This window comes from Lupinus angustifolius, chromosome LG01 (genome assembly GCF_001865875.1).
Source record: "Lupinus angustifolius cultivar Tanjil chromosome LG01, LupAngTanjil_v1.0, whole genome shotgun sequence".
Taxonomy (NCBI): domain Eukaryota; kingdom Viridiplantae; phylum Streptophyta; class Magnoliopsida; order Fabales; family Fabaceae; genus Lupinus; species Lupinus angustifolius.
The window spans coordinates 26,747,199-26,757,331 of NC_032009.1; positions in this window are offsets into that span (position 1 = coordinate 26,747,199).

Below are 10,133 nucleotides of genomic sequence, written 5' to 3' on the forward strand. Positions count from 1 at the left end.
AATCTCTTCAGCAAATCTCTACAATACTTGGATTGACTTACAAAAATTTCATTATCAAGTTGTTTGATTTGTAATCCAAGGAAGTAATTCAACTTCCCCATCATGGACATTTCAAACTCTCCTTGCATCATTTTACCAAAATCACTACACAAAACCTCTAGTAGAACCAAAAATAATATCATCTACATAAATTTGAACAAGAAGAGTATGATGATTTTTTTAATTTTATAAAGAATGTAGTGTCGACCTTTCCTTTGGTAAATCCATTTTCAAGTAGAAAATTTGTTAGACGATCAGACCATGCACGTGGAGCATGCTTCAAGCCATAGAGAGCTTTCTTTAATTTGTAAACATGAGAAGGATGTTTGTGATCTTCAAAACTAGGAGGTTGTTCTACAAACACTTCTTCTTGATATCCATTGAGAAAAGTGCTCTTTACGTCCATTTGATATAGTTGAAAGTTTAAAGAGCAAGCATATGTAAGTAATAGCCTAATAGCTTCAAGTCTAGCAACCGGAGCGAAGATTTCATCAAAATCTATACATTCTTCCTGATTGTATCCTGGGGCTACCAGTATAGCTTTATTTCTAACAATAATACCATTTTCATGAGATTTATTACGAAATACCCAACGCGTTCCTATGACATGCCTATTTTTAGGTCTAGGAACAAGTTCCCAAACTTCATTTCTCTCAAACTGGTTTAATTCTTCTTGCATTGTAAGAATCCAGTGTTCATCCTCCATTGCATCATCAATATTGGAGGGTTCTATTTGAGAGACAAAGGCCATGTTAAGACACGCATCTTCTAGCATTAAACGGGTAGTAATACCCTTGCTAATATCACCGATGATGTCGTCGATAGGATGATCTAGATGAGTTATCCATTCTTTTGGTAAATCAGAGTAATTATGCTCTTCTTGAAAGGATAGATTATTATCCATTTTCAAATGCTCAGATTTAGTTGTAGAATCAATAATAGATTTTTCATTAGAAGGGAAACTTGGAAAGTCGTCTTCATCAAGAGTTTACCCATCCTTTATTACAGGATTGGTTTCATCAAAAGATACATGTACGGATTCTTCCATGGCTAGAGTTCTTTTATTAAAAATTCTATAAGCTTTACTTGTAAGAGAGTAGCCTAGGAAGATACCTTCATCAGCTTTTGCATCAAACTTGCCTAAGTTATCTTTACTATTATTTAAAAGAAAAAAACATTTACAATCAAATATATGCAAATGACAAATGTTTGGTTTTCTACCTTTAAAGAGTTCATAGGGGGTTTTCTTAAGAATTGGTCTTATAAGAACTCGGTTTGAAACATAACAAGTAGTACTTACTGTATCAGCCCAAAAACATTTTAGGAGGTTAGTTTCATTCAACATTGTATGAGTCAGTTTTTCTAAAGACCGATTCTTTCTCTCTACAACACCATTTTGTTGTGGTGTTCTAGGAGTAGAAATTGTGATTAATGTCAAGATCATCACAAAATTCTTCAAACGGAGAGTTTTGAAATTCTCCCCCATGATCACTTCTTATAGCAAAGATTTTTAGTGATTTTTCATTTTGAACTCCTTTAGCATATATGCTAAAGGCTTTGAATGCCATATTCTTATGGAATAAGAATAGAGTCCAAGTATATCTCGAAAAATCATCTACTATAACAAGAGCATAGTAGTTACCACCATAACTTTTTATCCTTGAGGGGCCAAATAAGTCCATGTATGGTAACTGCAATGATCTATTGGAAGAAACCATGTGCTTAGGTTTAAAAGAAGTTTTTGTTTGTTTACCCATTTGACAAGTTAACAAACTTCATTTTGGATAAACCAACAACTAAATCTTTCTTTATGAGTTTATTCAAATGCTCCATATGAATATGAGTAATTCTCATATGCCAAAGCCATGCATCATGAGTATCATTAACAACTAAACATGTTATTGGTAAAGAGGAGTCTATGTCAATCATATATATTATTTATCCTTTTACCTATGTGTTTAGAGTTTTGAGAATTCTTACTTTCGATGATGCACTTATCCGTGTAGAATGCCACATGAAAGCCTTTGTCACATAATTGACTTATGCTTATAAGGTTGTGCTTGAGTCCTTCAACATACAATACACCTTCTATAGTTGTTGAGGGTGGCTTGCCGATTCTACCAACTCCAAGTATTTTTCCTTTTTTGTTATCATCATATGTGACATAGCCTTTGTCCCTTGGAGTAAAGACAGAGAACTTATTTCTATCGCCCGTCATGTGATTTGAGAAGCCTTTGTCCAAGTACCATAAATTGCAGGTGACTCTTAAATTATACTGCGAAACAGGTTAAGTTTTATTATGTATTCAATATTCTTTAGGTCCTATCTATAATGACCTAGGGGTACACCATATTTTTTAATTATGCAAATATTTGGTGTATGCCCAATGTTTTTACAATATGTACATGTGGGTTGAAGGTTATGTATCCTAGATTTATTATTACTATGTTCAAATGCATGGATATGTTGTTTATGAAAGTTTATCTTTGTTGGGACACTTTGTTTATTAGAAACTTGGCTTTTTGAATAGCCAAGACCTCTTCGGTCTGTTGAGTGTCTTTGATCGTAATGATCTTTTCCAGACTTTTACAAGTCTTGTTCAGCTTATTAATTTCAATACTTAAAGTTGAAACTTTATTTTCAAGAGCAATGCAATTTTGACATGAAAATGATGAGGGTTTGTTTCTAAATATATCTAACTCAGTTTTTTGTTTTAGAAACAGTTTTGTCAGTTTGACATATTCATCATGCAAGTCATTAAATGCAATTTGTAATTCAGAAGAATATAGTTTAGTGTTGTTTACCTCTTCAGCACCAGAATGATGAAATGCCATTAAAGAGAGATGTGATTGTTCTTCATTTTCTTGTTCAGATGCGAAACTGGTATCATTGTTTTCCCAAGGAATATAAGTTCTCCGTCCAGTCCTTATTTCATTTTTCCCTTGAGAGAATTCTTTTTAAGGTTTGGCCACGCTTGCCACATTCAAAGCATGTGAAGTTTTGATTTGAAGTGGAGGCGTCATTATTCTTTGTGAATTTCCCTATTTGTCCATTTTTAGCACCCTTGTTTATTTTAAGGAACTTGTTGAACTTCTTTATAAGAAGACTCATGTCTTCCATATCTTCCTTCTCAGATTTATCTTCTGATGATACATATTTCTCTACTTTCGCCTTGAGAGAGATATTCTTCTTTTTCTTCTCTTGCTCTTCATGTTGGTCAAGTTGGTTGAGTTCTAATTCATGTTCATGCAATTTACCAAACAAAGCAGCCAATGCCATTTTTGATAAACTTTTCTTTTCAGAAATGGTTGTTACCTTTGGTTGTCATATTCTGGTGAGTGATCTTAGAACCTCAAGTTTAAGTCACTATCTGATAGTACCTTACCAAGTGCAATAAGGTGATTTATGAGGTGAGTAAATCTCTTTTGAAGATCCATAATTTTCTCTCTAGGTTTCATACGAAACATTTCGTATTCTTGGGAAATAGTGTTGATTCTCGACCTCTTTACCTCCTTAGTTCCTTCATGTGTAGTCTCTAGAGTATCCCACATTTATCTGGAAGATTTTTCAGTTTGATACTCTAAAGAACTCGTCAATGCCAAGTGTTGAAGTGAGAAAGTTCTTTGCTTTGAGATCTTATTGCACCTTCTTTTTTAACTTCATCATTCCATGAAGATTTGGGCTTTACTTCCACACTGTTGACTACGGTGAATGGTTCATATGGTCCTTCTTGAATTGCATTCCATATGTTCAAGTCTTGAGATTCTATGAAGATTCTCATTCTAATTTTCCAAAAGTCATAGCACTCTCCAAGAAAGCTTAGAGGGCGGTGATGTTGGAACCTTCTCCTAGGAATGATCTTGATGTCATCTTTGATATAGGATCAGATTTGAGAATAACTTACTCAAAAATAGCTCTGGTGCCAATTGTAAAACTAAGATTACAACTAAGAGGGGGTGAATTAGTTGACTTAAAATTATGGCTACTTTTTCAGCAAAATCAAGAGTTAAGTGCAATGGAGAAATTATGCAGAAAATTAACAAGTAAAAAATCAATAGATAAAGGAGAAGAGAGTACACTGATATTTTATAGTTCACCTTCTTGTCCACCAAATGCTATGTCTAGTACTCTTGTAGCACAAAATATTTTGTAACATCTCAACAATTATTATATTTTAGAAATAAATTTTTTGAAATTCATATTATTGTTTTATTTTAGATATAATCAATTTACTTTAAAAAGATATCTCAACATTAATATAGTAGAATTGTATTTTATTATATTCTTAAAGTTATAGTTATCATTATTGTTATTATTGTCATACAATTATATTTGATAAAATATTGTTTGATTTTACACAATACTATTTATGTCTATGCTATCTTATTTTATTATTATAATTATATATTTTCTTTATATATTTGTATTATTCACTTAAGCCTACAAAATAGTAAGCATTGATAATAATCATTAAATTATTGATTAACTATTTAATTTGTGATAATATTTAAAATTTTATAATTTGCTATCGAAATTTAGATTAATTATAATAGAAGATCTCATCCTTAATAAAAATAAGAAATTAGCGGGTTAATGAGAATTATATTAGTTAATAACAAAAATCTCTCACACTTAACTTTTAGTCTTCAACCACAAAACTAAAACCTAGACCTAGCAGCCACTACCAACCAAGAATGGAGGAAAGAGAAAGGGGATGAGAAGAAACCAAGAAAGGTGATAAAAATTTATGCATCAATCATAGGTAACACTAGAACCCAATCAAACTCCATGACGAAATTATTAGAGAATTTATAGATTGATATTGTTGTCATTGTTTAATTAATATTTTATCATCTTCATGTTTGAAATTCATTCTTACTGAATCATGGATTGATCCAAGGAAAAATGTTTTCCTTTATTGTGTTCATTGTGTGAGAGTTAGGAATAAAAGATTCATAGTAACATAACGCAAATAATAACTCTCTAAATATTGTCATATTCTAAATATACATCAGTGAAAGATGAAACAATTGGTGATGATTGTGCTCCATGTTCAATATTATTAATTATATATATATATGTATATATATATATGTATGTATAGTTAAATTATTATTGTATATATATGTAGGTTTGTTTGTTGTATGATGTAATCCTAACTACAATATATTTATATTATGCCTTCTTCAATTCTCTATACAAGTGCCAAATGCATAATGGCATTTTATACATTTTTTCCCAATTTTATTTTGTTGTGAGACACATTGTGTTATTCCTAATCCATAAACATATGTGTGATGATGAGTGCACACTTATATTCATATTGTAGTTAGAGTGCACTGTTTGAATGTGTGTATATATATAAATTATTAAATGTATAGGTAAATGTAAGGATTATTTATGTGTAATTTATGTGGTATAATGAGTGTGGTTAGTTGTTATATAATATTTAAATGTATAGGTAAATGTAAGGATTATGATTTATATTAATGAAATTATAAGGTTTCTATGAAGCTTTGGAGTTCATTACCCAATTATGTTGATTGTTGGAGGGGTTCATTACCCAATTATCTTGATTTTTGAAGGGGTTCATTACCCAATTATGTTGATTGTTGAGAGGATTTTATGATCCGATGATTGGCCTGGGCACAGGCAAACGAATTCACACTTGCATGAATATGGGCTTATTCCCGGAAATGGGGTAAGACATTCCTACGAATTCGTGGCACCGGGTGAGGGGCATGTACCTCCAGTAGGCATGTTGTGTGCAAACTTTTAATCATGGACTATGGGTTCGAGGCAATTAGTGCTACGTATGCAAATTTAATGTGTTATTGTTTGTGCGTGACTTGTCTTCTAATTGATCATGTATAAGTTGTAAGTTATTAATGATATTATAATATGATGTAATGTGAATATTAATCTCTATTATTATTCTTTATGAAGATTTTCCGTACTCGTTACGGCTAGGAATGTCATTGTTTGAAGGTTTATGAAATAGTGTTACTGAGATTTTTATCTCCCGATACTTGAATTTTCTGACATTTCTAGGTGAGGCACCTAAGGAGTTTGAGTTTAAACTATGTTGAAAAACGCGATCATGCACTTGAATTTCCTATAAATTAGTTTTAACTGTATAAGTTATCTTAGTGGATTCATGTTAAGTTGAATGCGTCTTGTGGACTATGTTATATCCTTTTAGTTTAGTGTTTATTGTTATTATGAAAATTATATGCATCTTTATAATATATCTTATTTAGTATTTAATGATATTTCAAGGGATATTTTCATTATAATTTGGTAACTTTTAAGCTTCCGCATATGGTATTATGATTATTTTTATTATGAAAGTTAGGGTATTACATATTTCTTCACTAAATATTATGAGTTGTAATTATAATATCTCACCCCGAGACCTTTATGTACCTTACACACTCACTAATACTTACGTCACTATTGAAAAACACATTTTCAAGTGACTCTATCCCTTTTCTTATCACACCATTGTGAAAGAAAGATTTCTGAAATGTCAATGAAGAATTTACAACAATGGCAAGATTGCCTTTACAAGTATTGAATGTAATATCACTTGCAATCTGATAACTTTTTGTATACTAAGTAATAATGCTCTTATAGGTTTGTAAAACTTCGAAACGCTTTACTACAAGCTACTCAGAAAATTCATTTTGAAAGTTTAAGAACAAGTTGCAAAAGTGTAGAAAATCATTTCAAAGAATTTTTAGAATTTATGTTTGACAGTTTGTGTAAGAGTTCTTTTTTATTCTAAGTTTCAATGCCTTTAAATAGGCTTTCCAACCAGCCATAACACCTCTTTGAAAGGGTAGGGATTGATTGTAATGAAACCATTTCGTTTGGGATGAAAACCATTCATTTTGAAATCTGAAAACTGGTGCAACAACTGTCAGTAATCGATTACAGCCTTGAGTAATCGATTACTCAAACACGTTGTCCAACTGTCAATTAAATTTTAATTGGAGTAATCGATTACGACATTTGGATAATCGATTACCCTGCACAGTTTTTGTTGAGTAATTAGTTTTCTCACTTATGTAACCTGTTACTTAGATATAGAAACATGTTACACACTATTTTTGAAAATTGTTTTGTTTATACTTGAAGTATTTCAATTTTCTTTAAAAAAATAGTTTGAGCATTAATATTATTGTCTTCTTTGTACCTATTTAGACTTAGACTAATTTATCTTGAAGCTTTGTCTTCTTTGTCTTTATAAGTATTCTTCCTTTTCTTCTTTTTGGTGATGTTGGTCTCTTCATCAAAATTGTGTCAAGGTCAAGAGCAAAGATCTTCTTGACATGGAAGATTGAAGCTATACCACTTTACAAGAGGGCAAGTTGCTAACGAATGCAGTATAGAGACACTTATCGGTGTGCACCCAGAAGCTTTGGACTTTACCAAGAAAGGAGGAGCAAATGGGTTGAAATGACACTTTTTGAAGAATCATATCTCCAAAATGGCCAATCAGAAGAATTTGGGCCTTATTTCAACCCGCGTTTGCTTTGGCTGTTACGGACTAGTCCTATTTCCATTCATTTGCGACATGGTGGACCAAGCTGTTATGGATGTGTTCAACAAGTTCGTCCTCTTCAAAATCAACCCAGTGGCAGCTATTCTGGTAGAGTCATTCTTGTCATTCCAGCGGTGTCAAGAGGGTGTTCAGAGGAATGTTAGCAAGGCCTGAATCCAATAGTGCATCCAGCTCCTACAAGTATGGACCCTGACTTGTTTCAAGCATCACAGATATGGGTTAGGGTCTCGTTATCCGTTAAGAAGGTTCCTTAGCACCTATGTCGAGGACATACATCTACTCAAATGGAAGGAATTATTCGAAGAGGTCACTCCAAGGAACTTTGCTGAGAAGTGTTGTCTTTATGATCGGCATCAACAAGTCATGTATTCATGGGGGGAGTTCCAGAATCTAGTATTCATGAGTCCCAGAGGGTGTATCTCTTTCACACATGCCTTCGTACTTAACCAGCTGAAATAGGGAATGGCTCCCGTGTCTGTTAAGCAGTTGGAATGTCATTACTTTTGGTATAAAGATGAGGGGGCATCCTCGAAAATGGTCCAGTCCATAAGGAAAGCTCTTAAAGACATTCATTTGTGTGGGCATCAAGATTTGGGAGAATACATGACTTTTTATTCTGATGAGTATAAGTTTTGGAGAGCCAACAAGATGAAGGACATTAACAAACCTTCACTAGTGATGCCACAAGTCAAGGGAGGTCCCACACCAACGAAAGTCATGCTTAAGGCAACCATCAAACTACTAGAGGCCTGACTTCACGAATCTAGGGATCAGAATGAGATGAAGGACATAGCCTTAGAAAAGTCTGGCAGCATCGCCTCTGCACTCGGGGAGGAGATCAAGAGCCTAAAGAGAGATTATGACTTGTACTCGAATTCTGGTAAAATGTCTATATGAGACAGAATCAAAGGACGGGGGAACTGATAAGAGATATGAAGGAACGGCTCGAAGCTCGGGGACAAACCTTGAAAAATAGAACAAAAATGGAGAGGATGACTAGACTGGAACTGGAGCAAGCCATGGCCACGATTAGAGATTATCAAAAGGCACTGGATCAGTCCCACGGGAAAGAGGATGACTACAAAAAGTCATTAGAGCAAGTAAAGGAAGAAGCCCTCGCCAAGGAAGCCCAACTAATGGATCAACTAAAGGAGTTGATAGACACGTATGAGCATCTAAAGGGGAATCAACAGATATGGGATGACAATCGGAGGAATAGTCTAGGGGAATGCAAAAGAGAAAAAGAGTAATGGAGAGAAAGATGTCACAATATTATTGAGGGGTTTGGGGACTTCGCAGATGGTTGGTTAGTAACATCCGAAGAGACCCAACAAGAGTTTCATATGTATCCTGATACAGAGGTACGTCCAGCAATGAAAGCCCTTTTCAGTAGCTGCACTCGGGTTGCCAAGAAGCTCAGACGTTAGAGGTTAGAGTGCAATGGGGGGTTCTAGTAAGGACTATGTGGTTTTTCTATTCTCATTTTATTTCTTGTTGAATAAAATAAGGAGTGGAGGAAATCGACATATGTGATTCCCCTTCCTCGAATGATATTTTGCTTCATAATAAAGGGTTTGTTTTCCATGATGTCTCTCTCAGCCAAGTAAAACTCACAAAAGTGATTGAAAAAAATAGAAAAAAGAGTACAAAGGAAAAATGAAAAAAGTTTTAAACCGTTCAAAAGACGCAACCTTGGTCTTCCAATATTCTAAAGATTGTTGTCAACCATAAACGAACTAAGAGACTACGCTCCTTAGTTAGTAGGATACAGAGGTTTATAACTCTAAGAGGGGTTTTATGCTACTAGAATTAAAGATGCAATCTTGGTCTAAAATTCTTTACTCTAAAGATTGTCATCAACCACATATTAAGCTAATGGACTATGCTCTTTAAGTCCCAACTGTGGGGGTCATACATATGAAACATGCAAAAATGGTCTCTCTTATAAATTTGTCATTTATTACAATTCAGTCTTTTAAAATAAATTGCATTCATTAACCAGATCAACATTGCTTCGCATCACCTCTACTACACCCGACTCTAAGCTAGACATATGGCTGAATCTACAAACACTAGCCAGGACACCATAACTGAATTAGTTGGTATGAATAGGGGTGGCAATATGGGCTTGGCCCGACGGGCCAGCCCGTTCGGATGGCTATTTTTAGCGGGCCGGGCTGAGGATTTTAGCCCAAAAACCCATATTCAACCCGTTTTAGTAGCCCGTTTTTTAGACGGGCCAAGACGGGCTAGGCCGAGCTGGCCCGACGGGCCATTGTTAAAAAATAAAAAAACTAAAGTGTGTGACACTGTGCTGTGCGACGGGCGTGGCAACTGGTTTCTTCTTTAGAATTTACAAGTTTTAAGCTAAGATGTTATGTTGTTATTGTAATATTGTAGACTTATGTTTGTGATTTTTTGTTTTAAAAGACATCTATCAAGTTTGTTGATTATTTTTTGTCTAAAAGTTTTAATTATGTACATTTTGGAGGGAAAACGGGCCAGCCCGTCAGCCTGCCAGCCCTGC